Source organism: Puma concolor, chromosome B3 (assembly GCF_028749965.1).
Source record: "Puma concolor isolate L17-30 chromosome B3, mPumCon1.1.hap2, whole genome shotgun sequence".
Classification (NCBI taxonomy): domain Eukaryota; kingdom Metazoa; phylum Chordata; class Mammalia; order Carnivora; family Felidae; genus Puma; species Puma concolor.
Window position 1 is genome coordinate 40,243,496 of NC_141672.1, and position 22,260 is coordinate 40,265,755.

The following is a 22,260-nucleotide window of genomic DNA, read 5'->3' on the forward strand; positions in this document are numbered from 1 at the left end:
ATTTCTAGATGTGGCATGAGTATATTTAACTAACATACACATTCTTATTATGGACCCTAAACAATAGTGAACTCAGGAGGCAAATTAAAGGGTGAGCTAGATGGGCCACGTGATGAGGTGCCAATGTAAAATGGATCCTGAAACTTCCTGTTAATTGTAGGAATTTTTTGCTGGCTGGAGTTTGCCAGTGTGGGACCAGAGCTGAACTGCAAGGGAAAAGCAAGGAGAGGCAAATTTCTGTTCCAGTGGTCGATTTACCCCCAAGAGGCCCTTTGCCTCCACTCTAAGAAAATGTAAACACATATTTAACCAAATGTCTGTTGAATGGAGTGCCAAAATATTAATCAGCTTGAGTCACCCACTTACCTAGGCCATCTCTTCTGGGCCTCAAGTTGGTCCCTGAATTAAGTTTACTAACCACATGCAGTGTATATTTTATGCCTTAGGACAATAAGGGGCAAATGTAATGACATTGTTAGGGTTTGGAATACAGAGAGTCGCATAATGGCGGGGATATGAAGAACCTGAATCCCAGAAGATCGCATAAAAGGTGTGGAGTTTCAAGAGCTGTTTCCCGTTTATTCAAGCAATATATTTCAGGTACCAGGCATTATACAAAGTGCCATGGATACAGAAGTGAGAGAGTTATGGACCCTCCTCCCAATGGAGTCTGAGGGAAATACGGACAGCATTTGCAGCGAGATTACATATAAAATTATTTAGTAGAGAGTACAGTGAGGGAAACACATCTGATGTCATATGAAGACATATAACAGAGGGAACAGATCTCAGTGAGTCAGGACGGCTGAGGCAGCTTTGTAAAAGCAGATGGTGTTCTGGTGGGCCCGACAGAGGAAGCTGACTTTCCTAAGCTGTACCTTAGTTTCTGAGTTAGAGGTGTGTGTGTCTTTGTGCATGTGTGTGTGTGTGTGTGTGTGTGCACACGCGCGCACACACGTACACGTTGGCTGTAAAAAGAGCAGATAGGAGGGTAGATTGAGGAAGCTGGGACTGGTGGCTGTCCATCTTAGTATTTAGAAAGACCATCTAATCACCTGTTAGCAAAGTAGCAGAGGGAAGGCACAGCAAACACAGCACAAACTTGAACAGCGTTTCAGTACCTCAGATAGCTCTTGGTCCTTAGCAGGTGCTCACTAAAGACCAAATGAGGGAAAGATCAAGGGCGCCTGGGTGGCTCAGTTGGCTAAGAGTCCATCTCTTGATCTCGGCTCAGGTCATGATCTCATGGTTCGTGAGATTGAGCCCACGTGGTGCTCTGTGCTGACACCATGGAGTCTGCTTGGGATTCTCTCTCTCTGCCTCAGCGCTGACAGTATGGAGTCTACTTGGGATTCTCTCTCTCTCTTTCTGCCTTTCCCTCTCTGTCTCTAGATAAACAAATAAATAAGGGAAAGATCACCCTGGTGCTCTACTATGTGCCAGGCACTGTATTAGGGTGATTTATGTAAGCTTTCTTAATCTTCCCATAATGATGTCAAGATCCCAAAAGAAAAAGGAGAAAACCTCTGTCTAGAGATTCTAAAGAACTTATTCAAAGTCACCAAACCTAACACAAAAGTGCAGTGTTTGCTATAGCTATGATGGATAGAAGAATGGAATCAGTAGGGATCATTTTGGACATGAATAGAGTTTGAATTGAATTCTTGTACTGAATGTTACCCCACTCCTGTGGTATGTGATAGAATTAATGTTTCTCTGCAGCTTATGGATGAGGTTTCCGTTCCTTTGATCTAAGAGCGTTCGGAGCAGAGCAAGCAATTACAAATAAATGGTTGGATGAGACATTTTAAACTTGGCCTTCAGACTTTTACTGACAAGGTGCCTTCTGCTGCACTTATTTCTCTTTTTGTTTACCTTAACCACAACCCTTACTAGATATTCTGAAAATGGTTTTTCTCCTAATTTCTTTTAAATGGAGTAAACTCTATATAGATTCCACTAATCAAAGAGAGCCTCTGGTTTTTGTCTCGTCAAACCTACTAAGATCTGCCTAGTGTGGTCAGGGACAGTTAATGTGTGAGATAGGCTTTGACATTTCCAGGAAGGCCACTGCTCTACACTTTTAGGGCTCTTAAATGTCTGTCATACACACTTATCATGGGCTTCAGAATTATCCTCAAAATATTCCTTTGAATTAGGAAGACCAGTAAGAAGTTTTTACTACAAATGAACACACTGACTCTGGTTAACTTAAGCAGAGAAAGAATTCACTTTAGAAAGATATCAGGGAATTCAAAGAGTCAACCACATGCCCACTAAATCAGGCTTAACAGACAAGCAGAAGCCGAGGTATATAAGAAGACCAGATGACAGCCAAAATCATAGGGCAGAAAGGGTCTGGTTAGACACCTCTGTGGTCCCACTCCTGCCCCATCACTGCTCTCATGAGAAGGGATTCCAAACTATCCTTGCATTTTTGAGTCACTTGCTCCAGATTCAAAAGTCCAGGTTGAGCTTAGGTCCAGGGTCTGTGTTCTAACTGCTGCAGCTCAGAGAGTGAGCAGATGTACTTTTTGGATTTCCACAGTAGGATGCATGTCTGGAATAAGAGAAGGCACAAAATTGAAGGAGGCACTCACTTCCAGCATCTTTCATTTTCAAACAATTAACAATTGTCACGACGAATATATTTTAATTTTGAGGAACTTCAAATTCAGTAAAATATTTCCTGTATGAAATTTGCACATAAAACAAAAACATCACGCCGCACAGTCTGCAATCTGTTTTACTGTCTTGAGTTGTATTTATTTTATTCTAGTTTATTCTATTTTATTTATTTTTTTTGTTTCATTGTCTTGGGTTTCAAGCACAGATGAAAACTCCTAGTAGTCAAATAGACTTGAAAGAATGCCTGTTCTGTTTCTTTGTCGGGACAATGGCTGTGTTATCACTGCTTATTCCTAATCTGTTTAAATTCAGGAATGTATAGTATCACAGGGGTTGGAGACACAAAACGTGCCAAAGGGAGCTTGGATAATTCCAAGCAGTCACAGACTTACTTTCAAAAGGAACACCTGTGGCTGAGTCCACCTGCGTCCAGGGCAACAACAAATCAACAATTGTTTAGAGCTTGCAGGAAAAAGTATTTTATCACTGACGCTGTTGAAATTGTCAGCGTTGGTGATAATAAGCAGCAGTTTTATTGATTTGTCAGTTTTATTATTGTTTTTAAATTCTCGGCAGTAGTGCATCCTCTTATTGCCTGTACCCTCTCTCCTATCACCCCACCATCGTGTGTCTTTGAGTGGACCATATGCAGGAAGCTGGTAAGAGACCTTGACTCCTGGGAGGAACAGCAGAGAGGTAGAGTGGAGGGAAGGTGACCTGGCTTGTAGCAGCTTCGTGTATTACCCTATCCGAAGACAAAGATAAAACAAGATGGCTTCGGAGGGCTGTCTTAGTTCCAGCCCTCTCGTATGCCAAAGCCCAGTGTTCCTGACCCAGCTGGCAGGTTGTGAGCCCAGGGCTGTGTGGCCCAGTTAGCGGCCCCCAGCTCAGGACTGGCCAGCTGCCTCAGAAGTGAGTGCCTCTGGCCATGCTGGCCACAGGGGCAGGGGAATCGTCAGTTCAGCTCACATTCATTGCTACTGTGAGAAAGGCAAGAAAAAATACACAGTCTGCCCATGATGTGTCCTCATCTCTGAGAGATGGGACGCTACTGATTAAAATCAGATTCCGATCCTAAAAGCAGATCTTCCGCTAATTAGGCACATTAGCTTTGTGCCAGGCTGGGTGTAAAATAACTTCCATTTCATTCATTTCCAGAAGACAAGGCTGATGATGAGGGCAAGAGGATGTGGCCCACATAACCAGAGCTATTGTTCAGTTCCTGGGGAAGGTATTCCCGGTGCAAGACAGTGCAGTTTTCACTGCTGGACTTGCCTCCAAAAGATCATTTCATAAACAGTGTTGTTGTTGTTTTTTAATCTTTTCAACTTCATCGGAAAATACAAGACATGCCTCACCCTACTCCTAACCCCCAGACGAACAGACATAACGAATACCCAGACGCACAGACTTGGCAATGACTGCTTCACCCCTGAAAGGTTGCTTTGCACTAAGCGCTTCTGACACTAATGTTCATGCTTAAGCAAACACATTACTTAGAGAGAAGAATGGCTCTGTCAGCCCGCCTGTGCTGCTTGGCACCATGGGACCTGCAGGGGCACGAGGTCTCATTCAGACAGGCACAGGGAGACAGTCCTCCAGATGCACTCACAGAGACCCTCAGATGTGCACACCCTTGCAAACATACCACCCACAGTCACCAGCAGACAGCCGACTTCAAGAAGTTCCTGAGAAAGAAAACGTCACTGGTTATTAACAAGCCTGCCATATTTGCAGATGTTAATAAGCCTGAAATACTTGCAGAACTATCTCGGGATTCTCTCCCATTCTTTTTCTTTCTCTTGTTTCTTGTTTGTTTGCATGAAAGTGTTCACATTTGTGAAAAGAGGGCTGTTGGGGAAGCAAATGATTTGTAGAGAGAACTATATTTGGGACCATTTCTTAATCTTTTCCACTGGAGCTCGTTCGTTGGAGTGTCTGTGTTCACATTAGCATTTCTGTCTGGGGCTATGAGTTATGTTGTCAAAGGAGTTTCACACTGGGTTTGTTACCTGGATACCCACAAATATGCTTGGTCTGTTTGTATAAATCTGAAAAACCTTCCTTGTCCTTAGGAAACCAGGCCATTCTGCATATTAGGAAGGGGCAGTGAATCCAACCGTTAGGGGAACGGTGCCTGGATAAATAACTGTAGAAGGGAGCCCAGAGTCCATTCTTGACTGAGGTGGTTGTATTCCATTCACAAGGAGGTAGACTTCCCTGTGGCCGGAGATGCAGGGTCGAGCCTGCCGTTAGACATCCCTCAAGGCAAGCTTGAGACCAGGACATATCTGTGTACCATCATAGCGGAAACTATTAAAAAGCTCCTTTACACGGTGTATATCATGCCACAAACCAGTCCAGCTGTTGAAGCATCAGCCAGAAGCAAGGACTAATGGAGGCAAGGGCACAGCAAGTGATGGAAGGATGACAGAGCTCTGGGGCTAAAATCCCAGACCATGCTCGCCCTGTGAGAGCCCACCAGGAGATTTTCTGAGAGATGGCTCAGCCCGTTCTTCTCCCATCAAGTTAGACTCAAGCATTTGCCTCTGACAATGTCCCACATATGTCATTCCGACTGCTTTCATAGCCCACTTCCCACAGCCCACAGCCCAGCCTCGGGAAGCCGATTGTGAGTGAGCGTGATCGAGTCAAGCTCAGGACCTCTGGCACCATGCCCACATCATCCTTGTGAAGGAGATACCTCCAGGGTTTCCTGTCCACAGACACACTCCCTGGATGGCTGTTGTCGATTTCCATCACCCAAACCCCTCTGGGCCAAACCCACCCTGATGGGCTCTCACAAAAGGCAGGAGAAAAAAGGCTGCGCGTGCTGACAGGGCCAGCTCCCTGAGTGTCATTCCCTTGCTACTAGTGCTGGGCAAATGTTCTATGGCCACTGTCCCTGCTGGCTCATTTCCTACCACTCTCATGGCAGAGCCTGGTGTCACCTACTTCATGGTGCCTCAAGCGTGGCCCATCGTGCACTGACAGGAGAATCATTTGGGTGTATGTTTAAAATGCAGGTTCAGGGGGGCACCCGGCTGGCTCAGTCTGTTGGGCGTCCAACTTTAGCTCAGGTCGTAAGCTCGTGGTTCGTGGGTTTGAGCCCCAAGTTGGGCTCTGTGCTGAAGACTCAGAGCCTGGAGCCTGTTTCGGATTCTGTGACTTCCTGTCTCTCTGCCCCTCCCCTGCTCACGCTCTGTCTCTCTCTCTCTCTCAAAAATAAATAAACATTAATTTTTTTAATTCAAGTTCAGAATCTCTAGATGTGAGGCCCACAAATTTGTTTTTCAGCATATACCTCTGATGATTCTCATGCACATTAAAATTTGAGAGTCCCTGATCACTGGCCCTCTGTATTTCTATTTTATATTATTTAGACCTCAGGAAGACGGAATAGAGTTAATCACTCACCAGTTCACGTACCACAGTCATCATTCATCTACCCTCCTTAACAGAGGTGTAGTTGACATACAAAAAACTGCACTGTTTAAAGTTTACAGTTTGATAAGTTTTGACATCCATATATACCCGTGAAACTATCTCCACAATCAAGATAACCATTTCTTACCCCCATTTCTCTTTCCACCATAGGTACTTGAACCTGAACTTCTGTATATCCTTTCAATCTACCTCCACATGTTAGGTACATATTCTTAAAATGATGCCATTTTGTGTGTGTGTTCTTATCTCACAAATATGGTTCTGTGCTGTGGAACTCATTCTGCTTCTTACCTATTTGATTCATCATTAAGCTCTGGGGACCCAACCATGTTCCTATATATAAATCCCGTTTAACAACGTCTGGCTAGCACATATTGTTTGTGTTTTTGCTTAACTAACCCATTGCTTTATTAATAAACACCAGGTGTCCTCCAAGTCCTTGTTCTCACACACACACACACACACACACACACACACACACACACTCCCCATGTTGAACATCCATTATGTGTTTCTTTATGATCTGTATGTTAGAATTTCACTGGGCACATAATCAGGGCTGAGACTGTGTCCTTGACTTGTCTCAGGACTGACTTCTCTGAGGAATGACTCCACCTGTTCAGTCAGACTCACTAGCTGTTCATCTCTGCTATTCTTGATATTATCTAACTTCCCGTGAAGTGATCTCTCATTGATGTTTTAATTTGCATTTCTGATTTCTAGTGATGTTGAGCATCTCTTCATATACTTACTGGCCATTCAGAGGTTTCCCCTTCTATGAATTGTTTATTCACATATTTTGCTAATTTTTTCTGTTGTTCACCCTGTCCATTTCTTACTGTTTTGCCAAATTTTCTAAATACAGATTTTTTTTTTTGGTTTGTGATGTTAGTAACATTGTCGTCTGGTTTACTATCTACTTGTTGACCTGTGGTATTTTTGCTGGAATAAATCTTTAATTTTGTTTTATAGAAAAATCTATCAATTTTTCTTCTGCTTATGGTTTGTACATTTGGGGCTTTCTTTAAGTTATAGGTCCCATTCAAAAGTTATAGAGATAGCAACACATATTCTCTTCTATTAATATATAATTTTACATTTAACATTTAGTCCCTTAATACATTTGGGGTTTACTTTCAGATCATGTGAGTTGGGACTGAATGTAGTTCATTTTCCCAACACAATCTACTAATTGACCTATTACTTCCCCAGCGATTTTGCAGTCCTCCCTCATATTACATACCAAGTTCCCAACTACAGCAATGTCTATTTCTGGGTTCTCTATTCTATGGCATTGGTCACCATGCCTTCCCCCCTCCTTTTTTATTCTGGCATTGTAATATACCTTAATATCTAGTAAGGCAAATCTCTTTTTTTTTTTTTTTTTTTGCTTATTTTTAAAAATTAGCCATTTGTGATGTTTATTCTTCCATCTACATTTGAAAACTGGTCTCTCAAAATTTCAAAAGTTGGACAACGGGGCACTTTACTGGAATTACATTGGATCTGTAGTTTCACTCGTAAAGAAGCGACATTCTTAAAACATTGTCTCAGGTTGCTGCATCACTCCATTTATTCATGTCTTTGTTTCTGTCCATTACTGTAATTAAAACTTTCTCCCAATAGAAAAAAAAAAGAGACTTGTACATTTTTGTTAGATTATCTCCTAGGTAGTTAAGACCTTTAAAGTTTCCATCCCCAATTCCTCTGGATCTCCCCGTTGCTGATTATCTGCTTGCACTTTTCCTCCACCCTGGTCTTGTTTTCCCCTGTGGTTTTTATAGCCTCTTGGTTTCTCTTTGCTTTCCTGGCTTCAGTCCTCACTCCTCTGCCTCTTCGATTCTACCTCCTGATCCCTTTCCCTTGACCTGTAAGCTACCTACCATTTAGATATTCTTTGTTCAGGGGGCTTTAAAGATGTTACCTAAAGCCATACTTGACTTATAGCCTAGGATGTTAATGAGGATTATGTCTGAGAGCAGAATATGACTTTTATGGAGGCAAAAACAGGACCACTCATCTGTTTATCCAGCTTTTGGTCATGGAATTTACATGAAATTATATTTGTTCCAAAATGTATCAGTTTGAGAAAAATATTTTGGCTCCTACAGTATAAAATTCAAATAATAGCCTGAATAATAAAGGCATTTATGATCTCACATAGGAAGTTTGGGGGTGGTTCCAAGGTTGGTACAGAAGTTCAGAGAGGTCACTTTAGCATTTCTTCAGGTCTTTCCCTCATGGTTGCAAGACAGTTGCTATGATTTTAAACATGACATACCTTACCACATTTGAGAAGTGAAAGGTTGGGGGCAGAGGTGGCTACAGAGAGCTCTCTACATATTGTTCTTTCTTTGCATCAAGGGCAAACATCTTTCCAAGAAGCCCTTTAGATACATCTATCTAGCTAGATATCTCCATCTAGCTCATTAGCTGGAACAACATGTCATACTTATTCTGATCCATCACTGCCACAGGGGAGTGGGATTGCATGATTGATTTAGACCAATTCATGATTTAGTCTTTGGGCTGGGTGTTTTGTCAACTAAACAACATCCATATTCTGATAGCAAAGAATATGTGGAGTATAGCTATTGGGTAGAAAACTAACAAAGTTTCCTGGTGTGGATGGGAGAAGATTTGAGGCAAGATCATCTTTGTTCTTCAACTTTAAGGCCCTGAAGTTAGAGCTTTCTCATTTATGTATTTATTTAGTAGTATCGATTGAGCACCTGTGATGCTAGGGACTGGAAATATAATGATGAGCAAAACCTGCCAGGATCTGCACCACCACCAAGACTGCAACATTTTATGGAACAGAACATTAAATGAATGTTCCCACAAAAATACAAAGTCAGCAACTTACTAAAGTACTATGAAGGACAGGAACAGGGAACTAGGGGAGTACATAATGAGGGCACCTGTTTTTGAAGCAGTGATCATTTTTTCACATCCCAGTGAAGAGTTGTAGAGTTGCTAAGAAGGTTGGTGGCCTGACAGAAGCCTGAAATTGCTATGAAATGGGAGGAGTCTCTGGGGCTGGAGGCAAGTGGCTGGGGCTCTCGAATACAGTGGTGAGGACCAGCCCACTGATTCCAAACAGCCAGATGGGACCAAGGGCACATCACTGCTTACCACTCCATGGAGCAGACCCATCCAGCTACTGCACAGCAGAGATCAGAATGGACCTGGTTCTCTCTCTCGATGGGTTTAAGGAGCCTACCTCTCCTTTGCTGACACAAGGTTACTAACTCACGAAACCTCTCCTCATATGCCCAGATACCATCTTGGAGGAAAGAAGCAAAGGCCTAATGTTTATTCCCAAAGAACTGAGATTCCTAAATAAATATTCAAGTTATTAGATCGGTATAAAATTAGTAGATTGGACAAAAATTAAGGTTCTTTTCACACTACTCAGCAGCAGGAGTTTATAAGGAAAACTAGAGCAAGTAACTGAAAATTAAATACATTTTATTGCAATTGAGTTAATGTGAATATGTCAAAACAACATTAGGGGAAAGTGCTATTATTGACTCCATTTTATAGATAAGGAAATTGAGGCTCAGATAAGATAAGTATATTGTCCAAGGTCATGTAGTTAACAAGTGGCTGATCTTGAATTTGAGCCAGATAGGACTTCAAAAACTCCATGCTTTTAACCACTTACAAGATACCACTTTATAAGGTGGTAACTGCGATAAGAAATACACATAAACTTTCAGGACTATGTCAAGGAGGAAAAGATGGCTTCTAAAAAAAAGAGGACTGAAGAAAGTTTCATGGAATAGACAGCAATGGATTCCATCTTTTCCTTTTTAACATACAGTGATGGTAAATTGTCAGTCCTTGTCAGCTAACTTCAATGTCTAGATCTCCTGTCTGTGTCTACTGTCTTTTTCCCTTTGGTTTTTCAGCCTCATGATCCTGTCCTTTGGTATACCTAGTAAATCTTAATTGAGTGTTGGACATTATGTATACTAAGTTGGGCATCAAATGATATATTCTTTTAGAGAAGTTTACCATCCCCTTGCTGTAACTGACAGAATGATGTCTGGTCATGTTCTGGTGATTTGCTGAGTGTAGGTTGTATTATAGCTCTGATAAATGTCTTCCATTGGTTCATCTCTGACCTGGTTCATCTTTGACCTTCGACAAAAGCCTATTGTATTCTGCAAGGTCCCTCCCATTGTGGGTACTAAACTCTAATCTTAGTCTTACAAGACTGCCGAAAAACTTCCGCTCTGCTTTTCAGAGGCAGGGTTTCCACTTGCATTTTAAAACCCCTGCTCTAAACAGTCCCTGTATTTGGCACAAGTTCTCAAGAGAAAAGCAGGCTGCATGCTTGAGGGCCTCCCAAGTCCTTCACCAAAACTATTGGTTTCTCTCCCTCCTTAGCAGCCCTTGGCCAGACTTTGTACTGCACGTTGCCTTGGGATTCTCAGCCTGCTGCAAATGCTCTGAGAACTTTCAAGATCTTCTCCTTCCGAGGCCTTAGCTCTTCCAGTTTTCCTTGCCTCAGCAGCTCTCAGCTCCCTTCAAAGGGATGATTTCTGTGTTTTATTTGGCTTTTCTAATTATTCTGTTGGGAATGCTGGTCTGCTGACAGCAATTCTATCCCACCAGAAAGAAGAAGCGGTTGAGGGGAGAAGGGTGGATGGATTTGCATATGGGAAGTAACTGCTCTAAAAAGCAGCTATGATCTATCTCCCTGTCACCAACTCCATTGGTCTTTTCCTTATCCGCCAGCTCACTGATCTTTCTGTATTATTTGGCCCCTCCTCAGAGACTCTCCATTCTTGTTTTAAAAAAAATGTTCATATTTTTTGAGAGAGAAAGAGAGAAAGCAAGCACAAGTGGGGGAGGAACAGAGAGAGGGGGACAGAAGATCCAAAGTGGGTGTTGTAAATCAACATTCTCTGGGCTTCAGTAGCCACCTCTGGGTGGATAACTCCTGATTCTATGCTAAGAGACCTTCCTGTCTCTGAAACTGCAATCTTACACTTAGAGTCCCTCACTTCTGTCCACTTGGTATATATAGTGTGGAAAGGGAGCAGTTTGCAATTTCTTCTTAAAAGGGAAGAAGAGGCACAAATAATTTTAAAATTATAGGTAATATCTGTCTGGGAAAGCAGAAATGCTGGTGCTAAGAATGTGAGAGAGGTTAGAGGAGGAACTGGCTTGCAGAGTATAAGTTTTTTTTTAATGTTTATTTTTGAGAGAGAGAGAGAGCTAATAGATGTGTAGTGGTATCTCTACATGTTGTTTTATTTTTTTATTTAATTTGAATTGTTGTTTTAATTTGCATTTCCCTGGTGACATTGAATGTGGAGCGTCTTTTCACGTACTTATTTGCTCTCTGCGTATCTTCTTTGGTGAAGTATCTGTTAAGGTATTTGTGAGCAGGGGAGGGGCAGAGAGAGAGGGAGACAGAGGATCCAAAGCAGACTCTGTGCCGTAAGCACAGAGCCCAACGCAGGGCTCAAACTCACGAACCCCAAGACCTTGACCTGAGCTGAAGGTCAGGCATAAACAATCTGGTATAAACAATCAGATATAAACAGTCTGAGAAGTCAGATGCTTAACTGACTGAGCCCCCCAGACGCCCTCAGAGTATAACTTTTTTTTAAATTAAGAGTTAATTTTTTCAGAACAGTTTTAGATTCATAACAAAATTGAGGAGAAAGTACAGAGATTTCCTATATACCTTCTGACACCACTCATGCATAGCCATTATCAAAATCTTCCATTATCAACCTCTCCCACCAGAGTGCTACATTTGTTGTAATTGATGAACCTACACTGATGCATTAAAATCACCCAGCGTCCACAGTTTACATTAGAATTCACTCTTGGAGGGGCATCTGGGTGGCTCACTCAGTTAAACATCCAACTTTGGCTCAGGTCATGATCTCACAGCTCATAAGTTCGAGCCAAGCCCTGTGTCAGGCTCTGCGTTGACAGCTCCAAACCTGTAGCCTGCTTCTGATTCTGTGTCTCTCTCTTTCTCTGACCTCTCCGCTGCTCATGCTCTGTCTCACTCTCTCTCTCTCAAGAATAAATAAACATAAAAAAAAAAAGAATTCACTCATGGTGTATATTTTGTGGGTTTGGACAAATGTATATGTGGCCTATATCCATCATTATAGCACTATATGGAATATTTTCACTGCCCTAAAAACCCTCTGTTCTTCTCTTATTTAGCCTTCCCCACAACCAATCCTTGGAAATAACCACTGTCTTCATAATTTTGCGTTTTCAGAATGTCATACAGCTAGACTCATACAACATGCAACCTTTTCAAATTGGCTTATTTCCCTTAGTAATATGCATTTAAGACTTCCCCATCTTTTCACGGCTTGATAGCTCATTTCTTTTTAGCACTGAATAATATCCCATTGTCTGGATGTACCACAGTTTATCCATTTACCTACTGAAGGACATCTTGGTGGCTTCCAAGTTTTGGCAATTATGAATAAAACTGCTATAAATATCTGTTGTTTTTATGTGGACATAAATTTTCTACTCCGTAAGCTAAATACCAGTGAGAGTGATTGCTGGATGATATGATAAGAGTATGTTTAGCTTTGTAAGAAAGCACCAAATGGACGTCCAGGGTGGCTGTGTGCATCCCACCAGCAGGTATGAGATTTCCTGTTACTCCACATCCTTGCCAGCATTTGGTGTTGTCAGTGTTCCAGATTTTGGCCATCCTGATAGATGTGTAGTGGTATCTCTACACGTTGTTTTATTACTTATTTATTTACTTAGTGTTTAATTTGTGTTGTTGTTTTAATTTGCATTTCCCTGATGATGTGGAGCATCTTTTCACATACTTATTTGCTCTCTGTATACCTTTGGTGAAGTATCTGTTAAGGTGTTTGGCTCATTTGAAAAATCAGATTGTTTTCTCATGTTGAGTTTTTATTTTTTGTTTTTGAGAGAAAGAGAGAGAAAGAGCATGAGCAGGGGCAGGCAGAGAGAAGGGAAAGAGAACAAGCAGGCTCCACACCCAGTGTGGAGCCCAACATGGAGCTCAATCTCATGACCATTAGATCATGACCTCAGCTGATATGAAGAGTTGGACACTTAACTGACTGAGGCACCCAGGTGCCTTGAGTTTACATCTTAAACTCTTAAAGAGTTCTTTGTATATTTTGGATGACAGTCCTTTATCAGATGTGTCTTTTGCAAGTATTTCCTCCTGTGTGTGGCCTGCCTTTTATTCTCTTGACTTTGTCTTTCACAAACAGAAGTTTTTAGTTTTAGTGAAGTACAATTTATCAATTATTAATTTCAAAGGATTAATTTCAAAGGATTGCCTTTGGTGTTGTATCTAAAATGTCATTGTTATACCCAAGATCACTTAGTTTTGAATTGTATATTTAGGTCTATAATGTCTTTTGAGTTGATTTTTGTGAAGGATGTAAGATCTGTGTCTGGGTCTGGATTCATTCTTGCATATGGATGTCCAGTTGTTCCAGCACCTCTATTGAAAAGACAATTTTTGATCCATTATATTTCCTTCCCTCCTTTGTCAAGGATGAGTTGGCTAGATTTATATGGGTCTATTTCTGGGCTCTCTATTCTGTTCCATTGATCTATTTGTCTATTCTTTCATCAATGCCATACTGTTTTGACCATCATAGCTTTGCAGTCAGTCTTAAAGTTGGATAGTATCAGTACTTCAATTTTTTCTCCTCAGTATTGTGCTGGCTATTCTGCGTCTTTTTACTTTCCACATAAACTTTAGGACCAGTTTGTCAATATCTACGAGATAACTTGCTAGGAGTTTGATTGGGATTGTATTGAATCTATAGATCAAGTGGGAAGACCTGATATCTTGACAAGATTGAGGCTTCCTATCCATGAATATGGAATAGCTCTCCATTTATTTAGTTCTTTGATTTTGTACACCAGAGTTTTATAGTTTTCTTCATATAGATCTTGTACATATTTTGTTAGATTTAAAATTTTTTTTTTCAACGTTTTATTTATTTTGGGGACAGAGAGAGACAGAGCATGAACAGGGGAGGGGCAGAGAGAGAGGGAGACACAGAATCGGAAACAGGCTCCAGGCTCCGAGCCATCAGCCCAGAGCCCGACGCGGGGCTCGAACTCACGGACCGCGAGATCGTGACCTGGCTGAAGTCGGATGCTTAACCGACTGCGCCACCCAGGCGCCCCTATTTTGTTAGATTTATACACAAGAATTTAATTTGTGTGTGGGAGCGTGTTAATGTAAATAGCATTGTTTTTTTTTTAATTTAATTTTTTTTTTAATTTTTTTTTCAACGTTTATTTATTTTTGGGACAGAGAGACACAGAGCATGAACGGGGGAGGGGCAGAGAGAGAGGGAGACACAGAATCGGAAACAGGCTCCAGGCTCTGAGCCATCAGCCCAGAGCCTGATGCAGGGCTCGAACTCAGGGACCGCGAGATCGTGACCTGGCTGAAGTCGGACGCTTAACCGACTGCGCCACCCAGGCGCCCCTCTTTTTTTTTTAAATTTACATCCAAATTAGTTAGCATGTAGTGCAACAATAATTTCAGGAGTAGATTCCTTAGTATCCCTTACCTATTTAGCCCATCCCCCCTCCCACAACCCCTCCAATAACCCTCAGTTTGTTCTTCATATTTATGAGTCTCTTCTGTTTTGTCCCCCTCCCTGTTTTTATATTATTTTTGTTTCCCTTCTCTTATGTTCATCTGTTTTGTCTCTTAAAGTCCTCATATGAGTGAAGTCATATGATTTTTGTCTTCCTCTGACTGACTAGTTTCACTTAGCATAATACCCTCCAGTTCCATCCACGTAGTTGCAAATGGCAAGATTTCATTCTTTTTGATTGCCGAGTAATACTGCATTGTGTATATATACCACATCTTCTTTATCCATTCATCCATCGATGGACATTTGGGCTCTTTCCATACTTTGGCTATTGTTGATAGTGAATAGCATTGTTTTTTAAGTTTCAAATCCACTTGTTTCCTTGCTGGTCAATAGGAAAACAGTCGGTTTTGTATATTAACCTTGTATCCTTAACCTTGTTACAATCACTTACTAGTTTTAGAAATTTTTTTGTTGATTCTTTCAGATTTTCTACATAGATGATAATGTCATCTGTGAACAAAGACAGTTTTATTTCTTCCTTCCCAATTTGTATGCCTTATTTCCTTTTCTTGTATGTATTAGGTAGGATTTCCAGTATAGGGTTGAAAAGGAGCAATGAAAGGGGACATTCTTGCCTTTTTCCTGATCTATAGTTAGAAAGTTTTTTGGTTTCTCCTCGTTTAGTATGATGATTTTTATAGATATTTTTAATCAAGCTGAGGAAATTTCTCTCTATTCTTAGGGTTTTCATCATGACAGGATATAACATTTTAAAGCAAAGGAGAGAGGTAAGGGGAGGAAAATTATGAAAATGTGATTTTTCAGTGATTGTAAGAGACAAATATGAAATCAGAAAAATTTTGGAGACAGTTGTTACAAGGGAAACATTTGATTATAAATGAAAACGTGAATACATTGAAAATATAAATATTAGAATATAGTATTTCAAATCAATAGAGAAAAGATATATTATTCAACAAATAGTTTAGAATAACTGGTTAGCCATCTGGAAAAAAATAAAATTGTATTCAAACCTAAAACTTTATTTATTTATTTATTTGTTTATTTATTTATTTATTTTCAAACCTAAAACGTTTAGACCAGGATAAATTTCAGATAGATTAAATATTTAAAAGTAACAAATCATAAATGTGTAAAAAAGAAGCCATAGGATTTTTTAAAAACAATCTTAGACTGGGAAAGTAGAATAGAAAACACAGAAGCCATAAAATTAAAGGACTTTTAAGATGCCAACGACAAAGTTGGAAGACACAGATCTGGGGAAATATGTGCAACTAAAACCACAGATAAACTGCTAGACACTCTACTATATAAAAAACTTGTACAATTCAGGAGCACCTGGGTGGCTCAGTTGGTTAAATGTCTGACTCTTGATTTCGGCTCAGGTCATGATCTCACTATGCTGACAGTGTGGAGCCTGCTTGGGATTCTCTCTCTCCCTCCCTCTCTCTCTCTCTTAAAATAAATAAATAAATAAACAGAAAATAAAATAAAATAAAATACAATAAAATAAAAAGCTCTTACAAACCAATAGAAAAAGATCACTAACGTACTATACAAAAAAAACCCTGAAGGCTATTAATAGTTTCTAGGACAGAAATACAAACTGCCCTTAAATATATGAAAATATTCTCAATCACACTCATTATAAGAGAGATACAAATTAAAACTATACCCAGATATCACTGTTTACCTATCACATTTATAAAGGTTGAAAAAAAAAGAGTTGGTAAGATACCATACTGGCAAAGGTAGGAAGAAACAGGCACTTTCTACACTACTGGGAGGGCTTTAAATTGATACAATCTCTATGAGGGGAAATTTACCAATTTCTGTCAAAATTACAAATGCTCATATCCTTATATCTCACATTTCCCTTTCCAGGACTTTTTGTTTAAAAAAAATTTTTTTTTTTTTAGTGTTTACTTATTTTTGAGGGAGAAAGAGTGTGAGCTGGGGTGGGGCAGAGAAACAGGAGGACACAGAATCCAAAGCAGGCTTTAGGCTCTGAGCTGTCAGCACAGAGCCTGACTTGGGGGCTCAAACCCACAAACTGTGAGATTATGACCTGAGCCAAAGTCAGAGGCTTAACGGATGAGCCACCCAGGCCTCCAGGACTTTATTCTTGATATAAAGTTGCGGATGTGTAAAATAATGTATTCTACACCATTGTGTAAAATGTTGCACCATTGTGTAATGGCAAAATTCAGACAATAAATATCTATAGGGGAACTGATTAAATGAAATATTCTTTATTCCTACAATAGAGTATAATGAAATGCATCTATAATAAAGAATGAGGTAGCTCTTTAACTTATGGATACAAAATATCCTCAAGATATTAAGTAAAAACGGCAAGGTGTAGAACAGTGTTCGTAGTAAGCTACCCCTCATGTAAAAATTTTCACAAAAGAATATATGTGTGATTATATATTTAAGTATGTCTAAAATAATTCTGGAATGGTATATAAGAAACTAGAACTTGTTTTTGCCAGGACAGGAACTGGGTAGCCATGGATGGAAGGGAGACTTCTCACTGTACATCCTTTGGTGTCTTTTGAATTTTGGACCATATGACTATATACTTCCTATTGAAAAATAAATTAAACTAAAAAGTATCTTTAGGAAACTGCACATATTTTGAAAACTGCAGTGACCTTAGGTAGAAGGTTGTTTGCTACAGAATGGATTTCCATGAGGTGGGAGGGGTGAGAGGGAGCCAGGATGGCTTTTAAAGAATAGTTTGAAAATCTTCTCAATAGAGAAAAGAAAACACAAACATAGCACAACTCTTCCCGGATCATCAGTTTCCTCTCCTGCCTTGGCTATGAAAAGCTTTTCTCCTTTGGCGGACTCTCAGAGCCACACATATTTCCTACCTCTCAGCTGCCTGAGCTTGCTGGCATCTGGCCTGAATGAACCGTACAGAGTCAACCAGGGTGAGAGGGGTACTTCTGAGAAATGTCTTAAACTTCTCTTTGAAAGGTCAATGCTTGGTAAGCTGCGACTCCTGAATGTGCTCGTGTACTTACCTGCTCGGTATTTAGCATGTCTGTAATATCTATAGATATTTCCTTCTTGTGGGGAGCTTTCTAAGGATTTAGTCAGTTAATAGCAAAGGCTCCTCTACGTTTAACAAGTGCTCCAGAAACTTCTCAGTTTCTTCAGTTGTTAACTTCTGGAGATCTAGGACAAAACTATCCTTAAGCAGGATCATTTTATTAATTCTGCTTTTGCTGTCCTTGATAGACCCTCACTGGAACCATCTTCAACCAGCATGGTTTTAGGGGAATATGTCTCACCTCTCCATTAACTAGCTTTGGTTCAAGTCTTGGTTCTAGTCTCAACTCTGCCCTGCTAGCTGTGCTAACCATAAACAAGTCAACTAATATTTCTAGCACTCACCTATAATATTAGGAGATTTGAATAGAAGAGCTTCAGGTCTTTCTACTTTGAAACTCTAAGACCTAGGGGTAAATTCTCTCCTTTACCACACCTCCAAAGTAAGTAAATAGATCTTGTTCTTTCTATTAGAAGTAGCAGCCATTATTCTAAAAGTCTGAGGGATCTATGAAATAACAACTTTCAATCTGGACAGTTAAAATAATAGTTCTAAAGGACTAACACACGGACTAGGGGCTTCAGAAAACTACAAAAAGGCAAGTAACAGAACAGCTCAAGTATGTGTAAGTATTTAGAATATGGTAAAGAAGGTATTTCAAATCAGTAGGAAAACCATGGACTATTCAGTCCAAATGTTAGAAAAATAATTTGGAGGGGCACCTGGGTGGCTCAGCGTCCGACTCTCGGTTTCGGCTCAGGTCACGACCTCATGGTTTTGTGGGTTTGAGCCCCACATCGGACTCTGCGCTGATGGTGAGGATCCTGCTTGGAATTCTCTCTCTCTCTCTCTCTCTCTCTCTCTCTCTCTCTCTCTCTGCCCCTCCCTTGCTCATGCTGTCTCTGTCTCTCTCAAAATAAATAAATAAACTTCAAAAAAAAAAAAAGAATTTGGATTTCTACCTCACATGACATGTCAAGTAAATTTCAGATGGCTTAAAAATATAAAAGTAAAAAACAAGGGAAAATAGAAAAAAACATAGGTAAAAATTATATAATTCTGGAATGTGAAATACCCTTCTGATCATGATTCAAAGGTAAGACATAAAAGGGAATTATTAACATATTGGTCACTTAAGGCAAACCAAAACTTCTATACATCTAAACTACATAGTCCAAGTTACGAAAAGCTGAGAAAAAAATTCACAACACACATGACAGCAAAGGGTTAATATTTTTGAATTATGAAGAACTCTTAGAAATCAATGAAAAGATAAAAAACCCAGTAGGAAAATATAGCTGGCACCTGGTCAGGCAAGTTACACAAAAAAGAGAAATGCAAATGGCCAATAAACATAAAAAACATTTGACCTCACTGGTAATAAATGAAATGCCAATTAAAACAAAAATGAAAATATCTTTTAACCTATAAAACTGGAAAATTTTAAAAAGAATGATAATAACTAGTGTTGATGAGGGCTTGAGATAATAGGGCATTTATATACTTTAAAGGGAATGTAAATTGGTTCCGACTTTCTGGAAGGCAATTTGGCAAATTGATACAGCACTTTAAGGTGTGCACGCTGACATTTAAATATTCACATTTAAGAACTTATCCTAAGGAAATAACAGGATAAATGCACAAAAATGCCTGTTCAAGAATATTCTTTAGTGTGTCATTTATAATAACAAAAAATTTGGCACACCTAAATATTTGTCAATAGCAGAAGAGAGACCTATGCAATAATTGAAAATACGGCAGAGATGTTCTCAATATATTAAGTGAAACTGAAGATTATATAATAAAACATACAGTATGATCATATATACGTATATTTTCTACATGTTTGCATTCAAAATAAAATCTAGAACACCAAGTGTGAATAGCTATCTCTGAATGTTTTGGATAATAGGTAATCTTTACTTTCTTATTTATGCTTCTCTGTGTTTTCTGATTATTCAAAAATAAGCAGTATTTATTTATTTTCATTGTTAAGTGAAAAAGCAAAACTGTAACATTCCTTCCAAAACTCAAGTATGAGCCTTAGAAAACCATTGTAGGTAAGTGACGTGTATATTTCCATGACATGGCTTTCGTTACCATAGCAAAGTGCACAGAGAAATAATGTCCACAGCTGTGTGTCTGTCAAATGTCTCAGCAAGAATTTGCTTCCTCTATTGCAGATGGAAAGCTAAATTTTCCAGTGAATTTCCCACAAAGTTGTCACTTCACCAGGTGGGTTCCAGCAGTAATATTCTAAACAAGGTTTGTCATAGAAATGGTTTTTGATTTCCATTTTCCACACAGAACAGACATCTAAGACAGAAGCAACATACAGTTCCTTCTGTCTATCTCACTCTTTTTATCTGCCCTGCCCCATTCTCATTCCCTCCATTTCTTCCTTTACCTTTCTCTCTCTCTTCTTCCTTCTTTTTCTCTTTTCCTATGCTCTCTGCCTACCCCCTTGTTCTTTTTCAGCCATTGTCTCACCAGGCATTTCTTGAGAGCTTTCCAGAAGCCAAGTCCTAGAATGGGTGCCAAAGGCTTCTTGGGAAGCGTCATGGGGGCTTGGGAACAAGTGTGTTCTCCAGGTCCCTGCAGCTGATGGCAATTCTAAGGCAAAATGGTAATAGCAGGATTTTGTGATTTACTTCGCTTACTAGTTAACTCCCGGGATTGATATCGTTATCAGAATATTCAGAATTTATAAAATTGAAAACATCGGTGAGGGGCACCTGGGTGGCTCAGTGGTTGGGCAACCGACTTCGGTTGGTCATGATCTCACGATCTGTGAGCTCGAGCCCCGCGTCGGGCTCTGTGCTGACAGCCCAGAGCCCGGAGCCTGCTTCAGATTCTGTGTCTCCCTCTCTCTCTGCCTCTCCTCCACTCGCACTCTGTCTCTGTCTGTCTCTCAAAAATGAATAAATGTTAAAAAAAATTAAAAAAAGAAAAAAGAAAACATCAGTGAAACAATATGTGTGATGCTTTTTGAAAGGGCACATTTATAAGCCTGCTTCAGAACATTAAGCAAATGTGTAAGTTCTTAAGGATAAAAACATTAAATACACAGTATTAAGCTCTCACAAATTAACAAGGTAACAAATTAACATATAACATTAAAAATAAGCAGTCATAAAAGGAAAATTCAAATATCATACTAAAAGTATTTGGTTTTTAAAAAAAGAGTATACTTTTAAATTTTTTTTTTTTTATTTTCTTTTTTTTCAACGTTTATTTATTTTGGGGACAGAGAGAGACAGAGCATGAACGGGGGAGGGGCAGAGAGAGAGGGAGACACAGAATCGGAAACAGGCTCCAGGCTCTGAGCCATCAGCCCAGGGCCCGACGCGGGGCTCGAACTCACGGACCGTGAGATCGTGACCTGGCTGAAGTCGGACGCTTAACCGACTGCGCCACCCAGGCGCCCCCAAAAAAAGAGTATACTTTTAAAAAACAAAGTGCTACTTCAGTGGGGTCTTTGTTGAATTGTCCGTATACTTTTACACACATTTTCTCAACTGTTAAAAATATTCTATTATGCTGAGGAGTGATTATAATTCACTTTAAATTCTTTTCTTCTGACTCATTCACCTTCAAATTATAGGATTTCCTGCTTTATAACTGAGGAATTCTGGGGACTCTCAAGAGTTTTTTGGTGTGTGTGTGTGTGTGTGTGTGTACAAGTTTGTCGTATGTGTGTATAAGATGTGCGTGGGGTCTATGAATGTATGTGTGTGTTGTGTGAGATGTGTGTGGGTGAGTATGTGTGAGTGTGGGGTACGCAAGGTATGTATATGTGTGTGTAAATTGTGTATGGGCTCTGTGTGCTTGTGTGTGATGTGTGTGGTGTATGTGCATGGGTAAGGTGTGCGGTATGTGTGTACGTGGTCTGTAGGTATCTGGGGTGGGGAGCTGGCAGAAACTAGCAAAATTCTCTAACTGCAGTTTGACTCTGGATATGGACCTTTCTCTACCTAATGTTGGCTGACTGTGGTCAGAGGTCCTGTTTGGTGCTTTGTTTATTCATGTGGGGACAAACTGCCCCCAAACCACTAGTAGTTTGTGAGGCCAAAGGACTGATAGATAGTGTCAACCCCCGAGTCATCCCTGCAGCTGCCAGATCAGGGGGGTTAGACACTTGCCTTCCTAGAAAGAAACCTCACAGAGACTCTGAGAAGCCCCAAGGGGGATCAGAGATTGAGGGCTGGAAAGCACCTCAGAGGGTGTCCAGTCCAGTGTTTGTCAACATTAGGATTTAAAATTTTAGTGGGTAGTAAAATCAATTTAGTAGATTGCAAAGATCTTTTCTGAAAAGTAGAACAGAAAAGTGTGCATTGCACTAGTGAGAGTAAGTACAGATTCTTGGAACTTTTGTTTCAGTTCTGCATGTGTGTGCGTGTATGTGTATGTGCTGGGTTATGATGCAAGATGAACTTGATATCCTTAGTTGTGGTCACTGTTTTTATTTCAGGGTGATAAAATGGAGAATATGTG

At 40.0% G+C, this 22,260-nt stretch overlaps 1 long non-coding RNA gene across 1 annotated transcript in view; it reads left to right on the forward strand.

Moving 5' to 3' along the window:
- LOC147579921 (uncharacterized) overlaps positions 1-22,260 on the forward strand; it is a 71,099-nt gene that overhangs the window by 43,012 nt on the left and 5,827 nt on the right. Inside the window, exon 2 of the long non-coding RNA XR_015251847.1 lies at positions 19,950-20,001. This is a non-coding gene — a long non-coding RNA (uncharacterized LOC147579921). The remainder of the gene's footprint in view (positions 1-19,949; positions 20,002-22,260) is intronic.